Source organism: Microcaecilia unicolor, chromosome 10 (genome assembly GCF_901765095.1).
Source record: "Microcaecilia unicolor chromosome 10, aMicUni1.1, whole genome shotgun sequence".
NCBI lineage: Eukaryota > Metazoa > Chordata > Amphibia > Gymnophiona > Siphonopidae > Microcaecilia > Microcaecilia unicolor.
Genome location: NC_044040.1, coordinates 180290391 through 180309902, shown reverse-complemented (window position 1 = coordinate 180309902; position 19512 = coordinate 180290391). Strand labels below are relative to the sequence as shown.

Sequence of the window (19512 nt, the reverse complement as noted above, 5' to 3'; positions counted from 1 at the left end):
CATTGGTATAAATAGAGATTCATAGTTTTAGGTCCTGGGATATCAACTAAGTGTATTCTATATACTGCACCTAAATCTAGGTGCCACTTATAGAATACACTAGTCAGAAATGTTTACCGCATGGATTTTATAGGCGCCTTATACAGAATCTGGACCTATATGCACACAATATTTGAATACTAGAAAAGAGGCCCGTTTCAGAGCAAATGAAACGGGCGCTAGCAAGGTTTTCGTCGCCAACACCCCCCCCCCCCTCCCTGGCCAACCCCTTCATTGTTCTGCCATTGCTCCGCCCCCAACGTCATGATGTTTGACGCAAGGGCGGGGCCCGGAGCGATTTCCCACCCCCCCGCCTCCCTGCCTCCCTCCCTGCCAACCCCTTCATTGTTCTGCCATTGCTCCACCCTCGAGGGCGGGGCCCGGAGCGATTTTGGTGGCTTCACCACCACGAACCTTCAAACCTTTTTGAAGGAAATCAGGGCTTGGCTTCACTGACGTCAGTGTCCTCAGAACGTTGAGGGTGAGTTTTATTATAGTAGATGTATATTTACATTTGTATGCTGTTATATTTATCATATTTTTGTATAACTGTTTGAGTATCACTGGTATTTTTCATGTAATTTTATGATTTGTATTTTGAGATTTTCTTTTGACCCCTGACGCAGGCATATGTATGTGCCAAAACACAGCTGTATTGGGTTCTTCAAATACTTTTGATGCTGGCAATTAAAGAATTATCTTGTTCCCATATTTGACTGATTGACTCCACTTCTTGTCTTATCTGTGGTTTGTTCCATCCATGGAGGTTTCTTTTTCCCTTCTTTGTTTTGTATTTTTTTACAGCAACATTTTGACAGTATAGGAGGACATTCCCCACTCCCTGACTTTAGCCTTGTTTATTTTAAGGATGTTTACTAATATAAGTCCATTTTCTGAAGTCTTTTCATTGTGTTTTGACTAGGTTGTAAGCAGTGGTGTGCTGGTAAATTTTTAACAACAGGCTCTCTCCCCGGTCCACCTCGTTGCCCCCCCCCCTGTCCACCTCGGCGCCCCCCATCCACCTCTGTGCCCCCCCCCGTCCACCACTGCGCCCCCCCAAAAATTGCAGAGCTGGCTATAGCCAAGGGGGAGGGGGGCAATGCATTACTCTCTCCAGGAAAAAAAAAATTAAATGATCCCCGGTTCCAATCTATTTCATGTTTAATATGGGATAAAATGCCATAAATAAGTAAATAAATATAAATTCCTCCTCCTCATCCCTCTCTCTCGGCCAAATTTCTACTCACTGCGTTCTGAAGATGGCGGCCTGTGCGCTCCTCCGCTCGTTAAACTGACGCATCCCCTTAACAAGTGTTAATTGGGCCCGCAATGTCGCTGTCAGTTCCGTGTTACAAGCTCGGAGCAAGCGTTGTGGCTACTATTTTTCTACCAGCAGCCATCAACCTTCCAAATTTTATTCTGACCCTGTGGAAGCTGTTAAAGACATATCAAATGGAGCAACTCTACTTGTTGGTGGATTTGGCTTATGTGGAATTCCCGAAAACTTAATATCTGCAGTATTGAAAACTGGTGTACATGGAGTCACTGCAGTCAGTAACAATGCTGGTGTTGGCAATTTTGGCCTTGGTCTCTTGCTTCAAACTAAACAGATAAAACGAATGATATCATCATACATTGGAGAGAATGTAGAGTTGGAACGACAGTATCTAATTGGGGAGCTAGAAGTTGAGCTTGTTCATCAGGGAACCCTTGCAGAACGAATTTGTGCTGGTGGAGCTGGGATTCCGGCATTCTTCACACCCACTGGTTATGGAACATTAATACAGGAGGGAGGAGCACCTATTAAGTACAACAAAGATGGTAGTATTGCGATTGGCAGCCAGCCAAAAGAGGTGAGGGAATTTGGTGGTCGTCATTTTGTTATGGAGCAGGCAATTACAGGTGATTTTGCACTTGTGAAAGCATGGAAGCAGACCGTGCTGGGAATATTGTATTTAGGAAGACTGCAAGAAATTTTAATCAAACAATGTGCAAGGCAGCAAAAGTAACAATTATAGAGGTTGAAGAAATTGTTGATATAGGAACATTTGCCCCTGAGGATGTTCACATTCCCAACCGGCTCGCAAGAGCTGTCAAAATTTAACAAGCAGCTCTTGCGAGCCGGAGCGAGCCGGCTCCAGCACACCACTGGTTGTAAGCTGCCTGGAGCAAGGGTTGTCTCTTATGCTACATTTATGATTACTTATTTGTACTGTATGCATTATTAGTATTAGTTTTACTTGAGTGCTTTGACCTTGGATGAGTGAGAGATTCTAGTGAAACAAATACATTGGTACAGCACTGTACATGTTTCAAGCACCACAGAAATCACAGGTGCCAGCTCTGTGGGTTCCCAAGCACTTCCAATATTGAGCAAAATCCTCCACTGTGTCTAGGTTATTTGTGTTGTGTTTAGCATCCCAATTGTTTTGATAAGCTTGCTTCTATGACAGAAATAAACACTACTAATGATACAGCAGAATTACTGTAAGCAGAACTGTAGCGAGCTGTAGGTGCTCCCTATGTGCCTCGCCCACTAGTGCCCTCCACCCTGCCCATTTCACCATCAGCAATGAGAGGAAACCTTTGTGCCCCCCGCCATACTTGAGCTCTGTGTGATCTCACTGCTGCACAGCTTTGTGAGCACACACAGGGGGCAGAGACAGACACCTTAAAAGCCTGACTGCATCCTTCAAAGAGAAAGGCTACAACCCCAAAATAATCTCCAAAACTTTTTGCCTCCTCCCTCAAAACACCCAGGGAGAATCTGCTACAGTACAAGGAGAAAAAAGCCACAGACAGAATCCCCCTTGTAGTGACATACAATCCAGAGCTGGAAAAACTGAGGAAAATCATAAGAGATCTACAACCTATACTCCAGGAGGATAAATTACTGAAAGAGATATTCCCATCCCCACCAGTACTGGCCTTCCGACAGCCACCCAACTTAAAACACAAGCTAATCAGAAGTAAACTTCCATCACAGACTGAAAAGGAACAGAAGGGCACACTTCCCTGTAATTTATCCAGTTGCAAACTATGCCAAAACATTTCACAGGACCCCACAGTCATCCACAAAGGAAAGATATTCAACATAAAGGAATCTTTCACTTGCTCATCTTCCAATGTGGTATATATCATTCAGTGTAAAAAATGTAACAAAGGATGCTATATTGGAGAAACAGGCCAGATGCTTAAGACAAGATTCAATTTACATAGACATCACATGAACAATACTGGTGCCAGTAGGGCTCCCACCCCTGTTGGTCAGCATTTTACAGGACCAGGACACTGTACCAGTGACTTCACAGTGAGAATCCTGAAAGGTAACTTTAAAACCATACAAGAACGTAAGACCTTTGAAGTCAGAATGATTGAATATTTTAACACCCAACAGAAAGGACTTAACAAGGATCTGGGGTTCCTAGCCCATTATAAACCATAAAGCTGTATTTCTCTGTTGATCACCCCACCCCTCACCTATCCACACCCATCCTGTTAGAATATCAATGATATGCTTTGATGTCCCCATGCATACCTCCTACCCACCCCCATCCTCCCACCCTGTCAGACTGTCATAGTAATGCTTGAATGTTTTCACTTATATACACTGTCAGCTAGCACATTTGCTTATTTCCGATCTGACGAAGAAGGGCAACCTTCAAAAGCTAATCAAGAAATGTATTATGTCCAATAAAAAAGGTATCATCTTATTTTCTTTTCCATGTTTTATTTTGTTTGATTTCTATTGATAACCTTAAGAGTGGACTAACATGGCTACCACACTCCTCTACTTGAGCACACACAATAATCCAGTTTCTACAGCACTTTGACCCAGTAACAAAGGACAGATACAGTGAACAGGAGCTGAATGGGGAGGAAAAAGCATTGATCATGGGTCCACCAGCCATTCTTTCAGTTCCTGCTTACTTTAGAGCTAAGCACAGTTATTTTAAGAATGTGATTACTACAGATAACATGGCCCTGGCAGTTTCGATGCTTTACTGCTGTAAGACTTGTCCTACCTGCTGCTAGTTTCACATTGAATGTGAGCAGTGACAGTTTTGCTTTTAGACTGAACAATATGAAAAATGAACATAAAAATGAATGCTTTTAAGTGCAAGATTTAATGTCTAACTGTATTATAACTCTGCTGCTCTTAGCTTTTAAAATTCATCAATGCAGCACTAGATGGCGATCTTTTTTTGTTGTTCGTTTGCTTGTCAGCGTCCCTTAACAACATCAGCATGGGAGCCTAAAGTGTACAAAATTTTATACACTTTAACTCCAGATGCAGTAAACTAACGGTATGCAAATGCACCAGGAGTTTTAAAAAGTGCACTAAAATCAAGGATGCGCTAAGAATGAGAGTAAATTGAAAAGAGGAACTATAAATGGCTGTTTCATTAAAAAAGCACAATACTTCCATTTTTAACTTCAGTGGTTAGACTGAAAGTTAGCTTTGCTCCTCTATCCACTGATGTTAAAAAATATTTTGTGCAAGCACATAGGATCTCTAAGGGATATACTGCTGTCTGGTGGTTACCTGATGAAAGAAGTGCTATATCACCAGACAGCAGTATATCTGACTGCTTAAGAGAGTGGGTAAATCTGAGGGTACTCTGTAAAAAAGTGAAAAAGTAAAGATATAAAAATGAATGGCTATAATACATGATACATTGAAGTATTTTTTTTGTATAGGTAGCAGTGATCCTGGTTTTAGTAGTGGACATAGACAGGGCCATGCCTAGGGTCTCTGGCACCCCCCTGCAGACTATCAGTTGGCGCACCCCCCTGCAGACTATCAATTGGTGGCGCCCCTCCCCTCCCCCTCCCCCCCCCCCCCCCCCCCCCCCCCCGTGAAAATGATCGCTCACCACTTGCCACACTGACAGGAATTGTCAGCAATATTCTTAGAAACAAATTGCTATACATTGCAAAATAAGATAGCAGATGTAAATTCTCAAAGTGGACATATTCCAAACACTAAAATGAAAATAAAATGATTTTTTTTCTACCTTTGTTGTCTGGTGACTTTCTTTTTCTGATCATGCTGGCCCAGTATCTGATTCTGCTGCTATCTGTCCTCTTAACTCCGTTTCCAGGGCTTCCTTTCCATTTATTTCTTTCCTTTCCTCCTTTCTTCTTCATTTCTGGTCCTCAGCTTCTGCCTATTTTCTTCATCCATGTGCAGTTTTTCTCCTCTCTTCCTTTTCCCTCATTTCATCTCCTTCATCTCTCTTCCCTCCCCTCTATGTCCAGCAATTTCTCCTCTCTCCCTGAGCCCTGCCCTCCCATCCATGCTCCTCTGTCCCCTCCATTCATTCCTATCCAGCAATTTCTCCTCTCTCCCTGAGCCCTGCCCTCCCATCCATGCTCCTCTGTCCCCCTCCATTAATCCCTATCCAGCAATTCCCCTCTCTCCCTGAGCCCTGCCCTCCCATCCATGCTCCTCTGTCCCCCTCCATTAATCCCTAACCAGCAATTCCCCTCTCTCCCTGAGCCCTGCCCTCCCATCCATGCTCCTCTGTCCCCTCCATTCATCCCTATTCAGCAATTCCCCTCTCTCCCTGAGCCCTGCCCTCCCATCCATGCTCCTCTGTCCCCTCCATTCATCCCTAATTCCCTATCCAGCAATTCCCCTCTCATCCATGCTCCTCTGTCCCCCTCCATTAATCCCTATCCAGCAATTCCCCTCTCTCCCTTTCATGACCCCCCCTCGCATCCATGCTCCTCTCTCCCCTGCCCTCCCGCTCCTATTGTTCAACTGCCCACCCTCTTCTCCCCCCCCCCAACATCCCTTTTCTTTTTTTTTCTTTTTAAATTTACCTCCGTGGCGGTCCAGCAGCGCAGCGTCATGAAGGAGGCGGCACTCCCGACGTCTCTAGCCTTCCCTTCGCTGTGTTCCGCCTTCTTCTGACGTCAAGGAAATGACATCAGAAGAAGGCGGAACACAGCCATCATTTTAAAGTCAATTACTTTGTTTTTTTACAACATAGTTGCTGGATCTAAGTACTACTAGAACTGGAAATATGACTGTTATACTTATGTTATACTTATGTCACAATCCATTTTATTACTCATCAGCTTATCTTCCTTTCCTCATGCCTTAGTCTCCCCTCCTTCCTCCTTGATTCTAGCTTGTTCTCTCCCCCCCCAACACACAGAAATTTCCTTGCCTTCTTTTTCCTATCTTCCTCTTTGCCTTTGTGTTCCATCAGCTCTTATTTTCCTTTCCTGCCCTTACTCTCCCCTCCTCCTTCGTTCCTCCCTGATTCTAGCTTGTTCCCCCCCCCCCCCCAGAAATTTTCTGCCTTATCTTTCTTTTCTTCCCCAGCTGGCTACTACTACTACTACTACTATTTAGCATTTCTATAGCGCTACAAGGCATACGCAGCGCTGTACAAACATAGAAGAAAGACAGTCCCTGCTCAAAGAGCTTACAATCTAATAGACAAAAAATAAATAAAGTAAGCAAATCAAATCAATTAATGTGAACGGGAAGGAAGAGAGGAGGGGGTAGGTGGAGGCGAGTGGTTACAAGTGGTTACGAGTCAAAAGCAATGTCAAAGAGGTGGGTTTTCAGTCTAGATTTAAAGGTGGCCAAGGATGGGGCAAGACGTAGGGGCTCAGGAAGTTTATTCCAGGCGTAGGGTGCAGCGAGACAGAAGGCGCGAAGTCTGGAGTTGGCAGTAGTGGAGAAGGGAACAGATAAGAAGGATTTATCCATGGAGCGGAGTGCACGGGAAGGGGTGTAGGGAAGGACGAGTGTGGAGAGATACTGGGGAGCAGCAGAGTGAGTACATTTATAGGTTAGTAGAAGAAGTTTGAACAGGATGCGAAAACGGATAGGGAGCCAGTGAAGGGTCTTGAGGAGAGGGGTAGTATGAGTAAAGCGACCCTGGCGGAAGATGAGACGGGCAGCAGAGTTTTGAACTGACTGGAGAGGGGAGAGGTGACTAAGTGGGAGGCCAGCAAGAAGCAGATTGCAGTAGTCTAAACGAGAGGTGACAAGGGTGTGGCCTGATTGGTTCCAGTTCCCGCCCCAATCTGCAGCCTCAAATGTAACTTCACTTTCTTTATCGATAAGTGTAGGCCAGCGCCAGCCTGCCAGCCATTACAATAATGAAAAGTTAACAAGGCGTTGAAGGCGAAACCGTCCTTACCGATGAATGTTGTCCACAGTTCACCAGTCTCTGTCTGACTCAAAAACGAAAAACAAAATTAATGCGGGAGCGGGCAGCAGGCGCAGCAGCTGATCATCCAATGATCCAAGGGCGCCGGCTCTCCTCTCTCCCAGAGGAGAGCACTACTCCAGTCTCCAACGTGGCGTCGGCGTCAGCAAACACTCATCCTTCGGAGTCGGACTGCCTGCGAGGCTCCAGGCACAATGACGTCACGCCGTGCATCACGCTGGGGCAGTGCTAAGCCTAAACTAAACAGACAAACGAGCGCAGGCTGCAGCGCACGGGAAGGCAGCAGCCAGAGCCAGCAAGCGCATGCGCATATAGGCGCCAACGCGACTCGAGAGGTTTGTGTTTTTTAATTTTATTAAATACGGCGGCGGCGGTGCCCTTGAAGGTGAGGCGCCCCCCTGCCATGCTTACCCCGCTTACCGGGTTAGCACGGCCCTGGACATAGAGTTAATACCAGCATGAAAAAGGTGGAGGTTAAAGTTCAGGAGTTAAGTCAACTGTCCCAAATGTTTGTCAGAGATAATTTGTATTTTGAGAGGAAGATGGAATATATTTGTGCTTTCTGAATTTTCCTAGATCGCCTTTGATTGCTCCTGATCAACCGGGTGCTGGCAAGAGAATGACTTGATATGTGATTCACATTGCTATTACAGTGTTTTTTGTATTGTGGCAGCTGCAGCTTCCAATTGTCAATTGATATTGTTTTAGAAGGTTGACCACCTGGTTGATCAGAGACCTTTCTGATCTGAAACCTATATTCTCCTCGTAAGAGTAACCAGGGCCGTGCCAACACGGTAAGCGCGGTAAGCGCCGCAGGGGGGCGCCTGCCTTCAAGGGTGCCGTGCCGTCGAGTTGTATTTTTAAAAAAAAACCTTACTCTTCCGCTCCATCCCTGATACCCCGGCGCTTAAATTTACCTCGCTCCGCCTCTGACGTCTGCGCAGTGTCAGTGAAAGCGCTGCCTGTCTGATGTCTCTCCACCAGCCTTCCCTTCACTCGCTCGTTCCCTCTGTGTCCCACCCTCAAGGAAATGATGTCAGAAGAAGGCGGGACATAGAGGGAACGAACGAGCGAAGGAAAGGTTGGTGGAGAGACGTCAGACAGGCAGCGCTTTCACTGATGCTGCGCAGACGCCAGAGGCGGAGAGAGGTAAATTTAAAGCGCCGGGAAATCAGGATGGAGCGGAGGAGGCTCAGGCTGAATGAGAAGTATTCTCAGAGCCTCCTCTGCAGGCCAAACCCAGCCATTTCCTCCATCGCGCCCCAGACGGCAGTTTGGGGGAGCAGCGCTCAGCTCTTTGGCACCGCCCAGCTCTTCCACGCGCCTTGGAGCCAGGCAGGTCCGGGGGGGGGGGGGGTGCGCGCCAACTGATGGTCTGCAGGGGGGCGCCAGAGACCCTAGGCACGGCCCTGAGAGTAGCAGACTCCTGATGCAGGCAAGGCCCTATCGCCGAAACACGGCCATGTCAAGTCAGATTGATGAATTGTCATTAAAGATCTCCAGTTACCTTCATCACCTTTGCTGTAGTTTTTTTGCCTACTCACTGAGTGCAAAGTGTGGACTCATGTCTGCTTGTTTTTTTCAGGGGCACAAGCTAATCTAATGAACTTTTTAGCAAAGGCTAGCATCAACTTTTTAAATTTAGGACCTGACTTAGTAAGCTCTTCCTCCTAGACATAGACCCCCAAATTTTATAAATGGTGCCCAAAGTTAGGTGTACAATTGGGCGCACATTTATAGAATAGGATCAGTTACGTGCATAAACTAATTTGCTTTATTGGCAATAATTATCAATAATTGGCCTTAACAAACACTATTTGCACAAATTAGCAGTTACACGCATAACTGATCTACGCCCTATTCTATAAACAGTAAGCCCAATTTTTAAAGTGCATTGATGATTTACTAATTATTAATAGCAGTTGCTCACAGTACTGGTGCTAAGTAGTGAGATTTCTAGGAAACACAAGAAATTCCACAGACAAATACGGAAGTATTTCACAAGCACTTAATTCTTTCCAAACATAATGGATGGTTAACCACATCAAATGATTGCAGAAAACTCTGCCCCACAGAATATGTTTGATGTGGCTGGTAACCATTCTAAAAGGAAGGCTAACTTTCTTGTGATACAAACAGGAAATTGTCTCTCAGCATTACATACCTGTAACCTTTCCGTCTCCAGAGCACTGATGTACACATGTAAAACTCATCCCTGAGAACAAAGCCTGAAGGTAAGTTTATCACATCAGATGCCAGATGCTGCAAACAAAAGAGAGTCCAGTAAAAAAAAAAAAAGATTTAATCAACATAAGTGAAATGTGCCATTAAAATGCTTTATACAACAAAAATCCTTCTGTACTGTTCATTTCTTTGTTGTGTTTCTAAAAACAATAAAAATGATTTGAAATTTAAAAGAAATAGACAGTGCATTTCAACAAAGGACTTTCCCCGGCACTAAGCCCATTTAGCTTTTTTTCTTTTTGCTAGCTGCGTGCTATTTTTTCCAGAAGCAACATCTATAAGAATATTAGGAGGTGCTAGGGGTGAATTCTATAAATTGCGCCTAAAAAATTGGTGCCGAAAAATGCTTAAGTGCTATTCTATAAGCAGCACCTAAAGTTAGGCACAGTTTATAGAATAGCCCTTAACCGCTGGGGTTGTGCAGAAATTCAGGTGCATCCATTTGCACCAATAAAAATGTGTTGCAAATTCCCCTGCCTAAATTTACACACGAAATGCCCTTATTCTATAATTGCACACATACCTGGAATCCATACCAACAGTCTGCCCCAAAATGCTCATGACCCTCCCATTTCTGCGTCCTGTTTTCCAGGACATGCATAAAGTTTAGGCACAGATCACATGCCTTAATTTACATGCGTAAATATTGATTCATTTCAATTAGCGCCATTGTTTGTTAAAAATCCACTTATTGGCACTAATTGGCTTGTTATTCAATTAAATTGTATGTGCAAACTAGGTACACGCCCAAATGTCTGAATGCAATTTTTAATGACTTTTACAGAATTAGGGGGTAAGTGCTCCAGTGTTAAGTCTGCATTATCTAGTTATCACACTCTAGTGTGAACACACTCGCTGAATAACGCTTGCATGCCTATTCTCCACCCATGACCTGCTCCCTCCCAAAAAAATAACAAAAGTGTGTGATTAGCACACTCTGGGGGTCTTGCACAAAGTATTGGTAAGCCTAACAAGGGCTTACTGTATGCTAAATTGGGACTACCTCCGGTCCAACGCGGCCACCGGCGATAGTTCCGCCCCGAGAGCATGCCATTTCCAGGAGATAAAGAAAACCCCTGGAAATGGCTTGTGTGGCAATAACCCAGTGGTAATCGGGCATCACCACAAGCTGCCCAGTTACCACCAGGGTACTACAGGAGCCCTTATCGCTTGGTGGTAAGGGCTCCCTGCCGCATGGCCATGCAATAAGAGTTCTCTTACCGCTGGGCCATGTTTGTCTGAAGTTTTTTTTTACCTGCTGTGGTAAAAAGGGACCTGGTGCGCAGGAAAAACGGTCCCTGCTGCTAGCGCAGGGCCCTTTTTCCCGCAACTTGGTAAAAGGACCCCTCTAATAGGTAAATTACCACAAAACGTTTTGACATGTTTTGCAGTAAGTGTTTTTTTCCAGCATTAAGCTTGCATTAGTGCTTAATATGGTTTAGTAAAAGGGCCCTTTAAGTAGCAAAATACAATGAAATAGATGTTCAGCTGGTCATATAACCTCTAGCTGATTAATATTACTACTACTACAAATCATTTCTATAGCGCTACCAGTCATACGCAGCGCTTCACAATTGAACATGAAGAAAAGACAGGCCCTGCTCAAAAGAGCTTAGAATCTAAATCAGGACAGAGAGACCAGACAAATAAGGGATAAGGGTAGGACAGACAGATAGGATACATAGGGAAAAGGGACTATTGAGAGAGGAAGACAAGATAAAGGTTACGAGCAGACCTGGAGGTATTTTTTCAAAAATTGCCAGCCATGATTTTAAAAACATACATATTCAGTACTAGTACACGAATAGTTGGTGCTGCTGAATATTATGTAGAAAGCATTTGCCAGCAGTGACTATACACATAGCAGGGATAGTCAATCACTACAAATACAGTTAAGCTTTTTTACTGACCTAAATTAAACTGAATAGCTATATGTATAGTAGGGGTGTAGCCAAATCTGAAATTACTGCTAGGGGGTGCAGCATGCGCCAAAATGAGACTAGTGCCAGGCTAGTGCACCCCCGGGCAGTAATTTCAGATTTGGCGCACTCATACTGCTGGGACAAATTATTTTTTTATTTCCTACCATGTGCAATGTTTCCGATGTTAATCAGCAGTTAGCACGCGCTGACCGGTCACCATGCATGTAGTGCATGAGCCCTTATTGCTAGATCAATGGGTGATGTTAAGGGCTCAGGCTGTAAATAGGCACGCACTGGTTTCAATTTTACCGCAGGCCCTTTTCCTGGCCTACGGAAAAAAAGCTCTTTTTCCCCAAACGTGATAAAAACTGGCTCAATGTGCACTAAAAACTACCAGTGCACGTCCACACAACCACAGGCCACTTTTTGCTGTGGCTTAGTAAAAGGACCCCTAAGTTACCAACATAAGTGGAAGCCACAGCCATGCTGCACCCGTGTATGTCCTCCTTGCAAATACCCACTATATGTAAATGAAGCAGGAATTTGCAGAATAGTACTTAGGTGCCCTGCTAACATTTACACAGATAAATGCACACATACCTGTGTAAGTGCCAGTATGCAATGGGTGTGTAAATGCAGGTGCCTACATTCATGTATTTTAAATCCTTGCGTTTTAGCCTTTTTTTGCAGTTTTTAAAGACTTTTGGGTTATGTTTCAATTTTAGGCTTTTCTGGATTGTATTCAGCTTTTAGGGGACAGCTTGTTTTATTCCCCTTTCCCTTTTATTTTTAAGCCCAGCAAAGCAGGGCCACTCAAAAATTGAGAAAGCGTTTTATCCTCTTTTAGGTATGTGTCCTTTTCTGTGGTGTTTATGGCTGTGTTGACTGGCTCACTGGTATGAACACATGATTGCTGCTTTGCTCTAGCGCTTGCCTGCTATAATGATAAATACAATTATTAAATCACTACTATGTATCCACATGTCACACAGTGCTTGTACACCTTTTGATGTTCATTTTTATGCTTGTTTTTAAGTATATTATTTTAAAATTTTCTATTTTGAAATTAGAACCAATAGTTGTTATACATTTGTTTATAATGTATGTAATTAGTGCAATTTGGAGGTTTTATGATTGTTTTTTAATTATCTATATGATGTACATTTTCTGAAATTTATATTATTGCTTATACCATAGCTCTAACTCCTGAGGCAGCCTTAAGGCAAAACATGGCTATGTCAGGTGCTTGTATCAATAAATTACATACTCCTACACCTGCTTTGTGCTGTGCTGCTTCACATGGACAGTGCCAGGGGTTTAGAAGAAACTTTGGTGGTACTTATAGTGCTGTTGAAAATCCAGAGAGAATCTACCTTTTAGAGATAGACTGGCTGCAGACAACAACTCTGTCCCTGAGTTTAGGCTTTTGCCTCCCTTCCCCCCACAATTTCAAACTTAGTGGGTGTGACCAGTTTCTCTACTGTGGAGAGCAAACTTCAGCCTCAAAGCTGAACAGATTTTTAGAGATAGACTGGCTGCAGACATGTAAATTTTGAAACACCAATGAAACACCCATTTTCCTGTCCATAGCTATGCCCCTTTTTGACTGCGTGCATTAGAATTTAGGCGCAGTATGTTACAGAATACACTTAGCGAGTTGTGCATATAAATTCTAATTATTGCCAATTAGTGCTCATTATTGCTGATTAAGACCTGTTATCAACGCTGATTAGCTTGATAAGCCAATTAGGTTATGCGTGTTGTTATAGAATATGCCTGGATTTCAGCGTGGAACACTAGGCACGATATGTGGAATCCAGGGGTAAATGTGCATTAGAGCTTAACACCCTTTAGTAAAAAGGCCACCAGGCAAAACTTCACAAGCAGACTGCATTTTTTAGAAGAAGCGGCCGACGTATTTTAACTTGTAATTTATGAGACACTGTTCTGGAGATAAGTGTGTTTGTGTGGAAGTCATTCTTCCCTTGTTGATGTAGTATCTTTGGGTCTTTTCTCAGTAGGGTTGCAGAAATTCCTGAGGGGCCCTTTTACTAAGCTGCGTAGGCACCTACGCACGCCCAACATGTGCCAATTCAGAACTACCGGCCAGCTACCCCCGTGGCCCGGGCAGTAATTTCATTTCTTGCGCGTGTCCACTATTAGGCATATTTTCAAAGCACTTTGGGAGGCTAAGTTCCATAGGTTTCTATGGAACTTTGGGAGGCTAAGTGCTTTGAAAATGAGCTTGTATGTGCGCCGAAAAATATATTTTATTTTCCTGCGCGTGGTGCTAACTGGGCGGTAATCAGCATTGTACATGTGTTGACGAGTACCACCCGGTTAATGCGTGAGACCTTACCGCTAAGTGAATGGGTAAGGTCTCAGGCCCAAAATGGGTGTGCACCAATTTTCATTTTGCCACACGTCCATTTTCGGCCCCCAAAAAAGGCATTTTTTTACACGCGCGCTGAAAAATAGATCTACATCCAAAACATGCGCCTACACTAGCGCAGGCCATTTTTCAGCACACCTTAGTAAAAGGATCCCTGTATCTTTTGTTCCTTCTTCATGGCTGTTTCTCCTAGTACTGAATGATGAGATAGCTGCAGTTACAAATGATGTCAAAGTTTAAGTGGTATTCCTCCAAACAACATTTAACTCTTTTTTTTTTAAATTTCTGGTTGTTATCAGTCAACATAATGCACAACCTTAACTCTTTAAATTAAAATTATGTTTGCCAAGTTTCTATCTCAATTATTTTTTTAAAGAATATCCAAAATATCTAAAAATGAAAAGGCATACATTCCTCAAAATTCTATAAATGGCAATTAAAATTGTGTGCACAAATTTGGGCATGTACCCAATTTCTTGTGCAATTTAATTGAACAAGCCAATTACCACCAAACATTGGGTGCTAATAATCAATTATTGGCACTAATTGGCATTAATTAAAATGTACATGTGTATTTTTAGTCACGAGGATCTATCCGTAAAACTTCAAAAAGTGAGCAAAGCCATGGGAGAGTATGGGCAGATCAGGGGCGCTCTTAAAATTTATGCACGCTGTTATAGAATAAGGAGGGGGGGTCGACGTCTAATTTAGAAGAGAGGATTTACACTAAGATTTACTTGGTGTAAATCCTCATATCTAAAGTTAGGCGCTAACCCTGGATTGTATATATTGTGTCGAGATTTCCACACAGAAATCAAAGCGTATTGTATAACAATGCACTTAATTAACATGCTAATCAGCACTGATAATTGGATGTTAACAAGCAATTATCAGCATTAATTTTCATTAATTAGAATTTTCGTGCACTACCTGCTAGGTGTATTCTGCAAAACAGTGCACATAAATTCTAATGCATGCTGCTGAAAAGGGGGCATGGCTATGGGTGTCTAATGGGCAGGTCGTGGGTGTTCTGGAAAACTACACACATACACCTGCTCTGCATCTAACTTAGGCACTGATATTTACACCAAGTTTTACATAGCGAAATGACCACGCCTAGAGTTAGGCGCTCTCATGGCTGCTCGGCGTATTCTATATACCGTATGGAAATTTAGGTTTATTTTATAAAGTACACCTAAATTAAGGTGTACTTTATAGAATGTGCTTAGGTAAATTTCATTTTGGCACCGAATTTTTAGGTGTGATATATAGAATCTAGTTCTAAGTGTATTCTATAAATGGCACCTATCTTTCAGTGCAATAGAATAGTGCATAGTGTGTTATTTCTTCAGCACCAATTTTTTGGCTCTATTTATAGAATGTGGTACATTATATTTAGGTGATGGCACTGTATAATTGTCACTTATGTTAATATCTAAGGTTCACCTTATCTCTTCCTACATGGTCATCTAAGTCAATCGTGTATGTTTGATTGTCACCAGAATGTCATAGATCATTAGACTCTTACCAGGATTGTGTTATTTTAAAGGATTAACAATTGACCACAGCTGGAACACATCCACCGGTGGATGACTGCAATTATTTTTGTCAATAAATGATTAGACTACATAAAGAAATAGATGTAAAAGTTCTAAGTAACAGCTTGAAAAGTTTTAATTAAATTACATCTTGTTACGTGTGATATACAGCAGCCACAATCAGACACTAGTCTTTTTTCACCATATTGCATTTAAAAAATCCCAACAAACTCCATGCAGAACTATTGGAGCCTATTTTCTGGAACACATCTATATGTGGATGCAAAATAAATAAGGGGTCCTTTTACTAAGGTGTGCTATCAAATCTACCACTCAATAAATGATAAGATGCCCATAGGAATGCAATGGATGTCTTATCATTTAGGGCACGGTAATCATTGGCATGTGCTAAATTCATGAGTGCACCTTAGTAAAAGGACCCCTAAGTAGATAAAAACTCTATCAGAGACCCCTTGCATGTACTGAAAATACAGTGTGAATTTAACATTAAACACAAAAGTTAATAGAGTAGACACACACATATACACACATACCCCCATGGACAATCTCATAAGCTTTATTTCCTTTGCAAAGCAAGCTAAAAAAAAAAAGACTAGTCTTCTTGTTTAACATCGCTGGCAGTTTTTATTTATTTAAAAATAAAATTAAAGCAATAGACCATACACACATGTTCTGCTGTAAATTATTAAGTGCAATAGGTGTGTTCAGGCACACAATTTATAAGTGATGTAAAAGCACCATACATTATTGATTTGCAGAGAAGGCAATTAGCAAAATAAGGCCTTTACTCACAGCTTGCAGTAAATTCTGACTTGATCAATGAGACTTGAGATGTTCATTCTTTATTATTTTTATTGTTTTTCAGTATTTTAATTTCCAATTAGATGAAGTTCCTGTAGTTGCGTACTCATGTTTGCCTTAAAATCAAGTAACTAGCTCAGGAAATTCAGACAGAAAAGAACTTTCATTGGTTCTTGAAGTGCCACAAATTCTTCCTTTGAACAAATTGTACTGATCTAACTAGTGTAGCACCAGCCTTTAATTAGGGGTGAGGGAGCCCCAGGGCTGCATACAAAATAATTTATACTGTGGTGTATGTCACTTTAAACAGAGAAAATGTACAATAAAACACAGCAGAATAGGGGGACACTGAACTTAAGGCCTAAACAATGAGCAAAAAGACAAAAAGGTCAAAAAAGAGCAAAAAGGATGAAAAAAATATTACAATAGGACGCCGATTATCTGGACTAACTTCTGCAGAGAGCAATCCGGATGATTGGGCATTCCTTTTAGAAAAGAGCACACACTTTGAGCGTTACATGTTGAACATTATTTTTTGTTTTCAATAATGAGAAAAAATGCCAAACTATTTGTGATGTTATAAATTTTTTTTTACTGTATAGCAGGTATAATGTGATAACTATAATACAGAGATTACGATTAAAATTTTTATATTTTTTTAAATTTTTATAAACATAGTAGAACAGTGTAAATAAAGAATGTCATCAGTCAGGATAATTGGAATTCGGATAATCGGTATCTTACTGTATTTTAATACCAACCTCACCCCCACGAAGAAAAATAAAAATATACAGTTCATTCGTCAGGCAACAATCAAGACAAAAATACAACTGGTAAATCCTTAAGCTTACTCCTCTGTTTACAAAGCTGTGCTAGCGGCTGCCAGTGCGGTAATACAGCCCACTCACTTTGACTCCCCCATCCAAATAAAGGGAAATGGATCCTCCCAATTAATGCATATGTCTGGAACTGAAAGAACAGCCTGGGACTTGGACATATTCTGTTTGAAACCAGACAGGCTGCCATAATGAGAAGTAAACTCTAGGAGCCTGGGGGGAAAAGTTAATAGTAAATCATCTGCAAAAGTCATTACTTTTAGGGTTTGCTGTCTGATAGTCACTCCCCGAATCTCCTCAGCCCCTCGTAGATGGCATAGGAAAGGTTCCAAGGTGAGAATAAAAAGAAGTGGAGACAAAGGGCTCTCCTGACGCATACCTCTGGAGATTGGCAATGAATCAGTGTGGATCCTGTTCACCAAGAGCGGTCTTTGGATTCTCATAAAGGGCCATAATTGCCTTAGCATGCCAACCTCGGATACCAACGTAGGTTAAAGTCTCAAATAAAAAAGACCAATTTACTCTGTCGAAGGTTTGCTCTGCATCTACACTAGCTACCAAAAGTGGGATATCTTGTTGCTGACAACAGGAAAATGCCATCAAGAGCTTCCACACATTTAATTCTGATTGATGTTGCATCACAAATCCGACCTGGTCAGAGTGAATAAGGCCAGAAAGACAGTCTGCTAGCCTCATGATCAGGACTCAAGACAAATAGGTGTGTTCACACGGATTAGTGAAATTGGACGGAAACCACCAGGTATCTCAGTGTGGTGTCCCGGTTTCGGCAGCAGAGTTATCAGGGCTATATTTTTGTGATGGGGAAATCTACCTGTCTGTACTGCTACCTTGAAGTATGACACCAGGGGACCTAGCAATTGTGTTTGCATCATCATATAATATTCTCCCATGAACCCATCGGAGTCTGGAGCGGAGTGCGATTTAATGTTTTGAATTGCCTGTTGCAACCCTTTGCCCATTATGGGTCACTCTAGGTCAGCTTGCTTTTCCAGTGAGAGTGTAGGCATCCCTGATTGGGTAAAATAATGTCTAATTCTAGTTAATACATCCAACGGCTCCTCTGGTGCAGCATTAAAGTCCCTAAAATGAAAGAACATTACATCCGATATCTCTTCCAATTTAGATGTTAATTGCCCCACAGAGGTGTGAATTACTGGTATGTAACGAGACACCGCCCTCCCCCCCACACGTGGGCCACTTGTGCCAACAAGGCCCCTGCCCTATTACCAAAATGAAAAACTTTATGCTGCCTATATGACTGGGAGCGTAGGTTGCGTTGAGGAATATGGGAGTTTATCGAGATTTTCATGGCCTGCAATGTGTCAAAATTGGCAGGAGTGGGGGCTGTCACATAGCTTCGCTTAGCTGCCCTAAGCTGGCATTCTAATGCAATGATTCACTGAGCCAAATGTTATTTGTAGGTGCTGACATAAGCAATAATGGCCCCTCGCATGACTATCTTGCAAAGTGTGCCAGAAGAGGTCCGGATCATCAATATGCTGAGCATTGTGGAAGACAAATTATTCCCATTGCTTATGCAAATAAGCTAGGAAATCTGGAAATGAGTATAGTGAGGTTGGAAACCTCCAATTCTGATGCTATTGGAATTGGGAATCCATCTCTAAATCAATCCAAATTAGAGCATGAGCCAAGATCTCCTCCGGCCTAATTATGGCCGCCAACACCCGAGGGAAGACCCCTCTTTGAACAAATATGTAATCTAATCAGGAAAGTATACAATGGGCCTGCGAGGTACGAGTCTAGTCTCGCTCGTTGGGGTGTAAGGGGTGCCAAGGATCTACAAGATCCAGCATCTTACAAAAAGCCTTCAGTTCTGTCGTTCCCCCCCCCCCCCCACCAACTGTTTCAATATGCGCAACCCCAAAGAGCAATCCATCTGGAGATCATAAATTAAATTCATGTCTTTTGCCACTATCAATGGAAGACCAGCATGATACTGGCAATCCCTCAGCAACTTACTGTAAAAGGAGCTCTCCCTTGGGACTGGGCCATATACCCACACCATCAAAAACTCTTTGCCCTGCATATTTAATAACAGGCCAATATAATGCCCAGCATCATCCTGAAAAAGCAGACATGATGTACCTAGTAAGGATTTGCTTAGGAGTATTGCTACCCCTCTCTTTCTCCCTGTTGCTGGTGAGTCGAACACCTCCCCCACCCATTGTTGCCTAAGCTTTAAGTGTTCCTCATACGATAATCTTGTTTCCTAGAGGCAGGCAATGTTGGCCAAGTGGTGCTTAAGGGCCCCCAAGACTTTCTTCCACTTTATTGGGGAACCTATTCCACACAGCCATGAGAAGATCCACATCTTTGTTTCCTACTATAAAATGTAGCATATGCATGCAACCGTCTTTGTACATACAGCTTCCAGGTGCCCAGCCTCACCTGGAAAGGACTCTCTTTCCCCTTGCAATGCCCACCTTGCATCTACACAACACAGCCACTATATCCACACCACATCTCATCTGTAACCCCTCC

At 42.7% G+C, this 19512-nt stretch overlaps 1 pseudogene; it reads left to right on the top strand.

Moving 5' to 3' along the window:
- Positions 1–1298: 1298 nt before the first annotated feature.
- LOC115478358 lies at positions 1299–19367 on the top strand (annotated as a pseudogene).
- The last annotated feature ends 145 nt before the right edge of the window (positions 19368–19512 follow it).